The sequence below is a fragment of the Choloepus didactylus genome, chromosome 1 (assembly GCF_015220235.1).
Source record: "Choloepus didactylus isolate mChoDid1 chromosome 1, mChoDid1.pri, whole genome shotgun sequence".
NCBI lineage: Eukaryota > Metazoa > Chordata > Mammalia > Pilosa > Megalonychidae > Choloepus > Choloepus didactylus.
Genome location: NC_051307.1, coordinates 44377408 through 44378842, shown reverse-complemented (window position 1 = coordinate 44378842; position 1435 = coordinate 44377408). Strand labels below are relative to the sequence as shown.

Here is a 1435-nt window from a genome sequence, read left to right as displayed (position 1 = left end):
AACCAAATAAACCTCCTTTTATAAAAGCCAGTCCATCCCTGGTGTTTTGCATTACGGCAGAATTAGCAAACTAGAATACTGATCTTCTGCCTAGATATTCTCTCCATTATTGAAAGTGGTGTCCTGAAGTTTCCTACTATTAAAGTAGAATCCTCTGTTTCTCCCTTCAAATCCATTAACATTTGCCTCATATATTTTTGGGCTCTGTTGTTAGGTGCATAAGTGTTTATAATTTTTACATTTCTTTTTGAAGAATTAACTATTTAGTCAATTAGTGGTGATAAACTCCCTCAGCTTTTGTTTATCTGGGAATATTTTAAACTCTTCCTCATTTTTTAAAAAATATGGAGTGCTTCATGAATTTGCATATCATCTTTCTGCAGGGGCCATGCTAATCTTTTCTGTATTGTTCCAAATTTGGTATATGTGCTGCCAAAGCAAGAACTTTCCCTCATTTTTGAAGGCTAGTTTTGCCATATAAAGAATTCCTGGTTGGCAATTTTTGCTGTCAACACTTTATGTTCCACTGCTTTCTTGCATGTATGGTTTCTCTTGATAAATCTTAATTTTACTGAGACCCCTTTGTACATGAAATGTCTCTTGCTGCTTTCAGGATCCTTTCTTGTTCTTTCGCATTTGACATTTTGATATTAATTTGTTTCAGTGTGGATATCTTTGGCTTTATCCTGTTTGGGGTTTGTTGAGCTTCTTGAATGTGTTTATTCATGTCTTTCATTCAATTTGGGAAAAAGCCAACTTTACAGTGAGCCTAAAGAATAGCCTGAGGCAAAAGCAAAGGGTCCTCTCCAGTCTTTTCTGAGCATGTGTCTTTCCCCATTTACATGGATACTCTGAACGACACTCTTCTCCCAGGAAATTCAGTCTTTCCTCCTGCTTGGGCATGTTATTGTATGTCTTAAAATCAGTAAATTTTTATTCAAGACAGCTGAGGTTTAATTATTTTATCACAGTGTTTTAGCTGCTCTGCATGTCACTTCTATGTCTAGAGGAAGTTATAGGAATGGTGAGACAGAGACAAGCATCCTGGTTCTTTCCTTCAGGCTGCCACCATATGACTTGGTACAGATATGCTTGGTCCCTGATATGTGCATGAAGGTTACTATGCCTCCCCTGGAATCAAGAGAAGATAACAATGATTATAGCATGGGCTGGCTCTGTACCAAGGTAGGGAAGGATTGGGGTGTAAAACCAGTACCTGATTAAATACCCTGTTCCAAAATTTATGCAATTCTTGGGGTAAATATCCTGTAACTTGGAAAAAATTGAGCATTTTCCATGCAAGTGTATAGATATGATGTGAAGTAAGAGGCTGAGCAAAGGGCTCAGATGCTTTGACTTGAAGGGCATAGTAAGGATTTGGGTCCTTGTCCTAAGACATCTGGGAAACTAATGAAGTGTTTAAAACACACTGTGA

General features: G+C 37.6%; 1 non-coding gene across 1 annotated transcript; it reads right to left on the bottom strand.

The window, feature by feature from the left end:
* Positions 1-338: 338 nt before the first annotated feature.
* Positions 339-441, bottom strand: LOC119510962. The gene has a single exon (XR_005212085.1). It is a non-coding gene; the product is annotated as a U6 spliceosomal RNA (small nuclear RNA).
* Positions 442-1435: the final 994 nt, after the last annotated feature.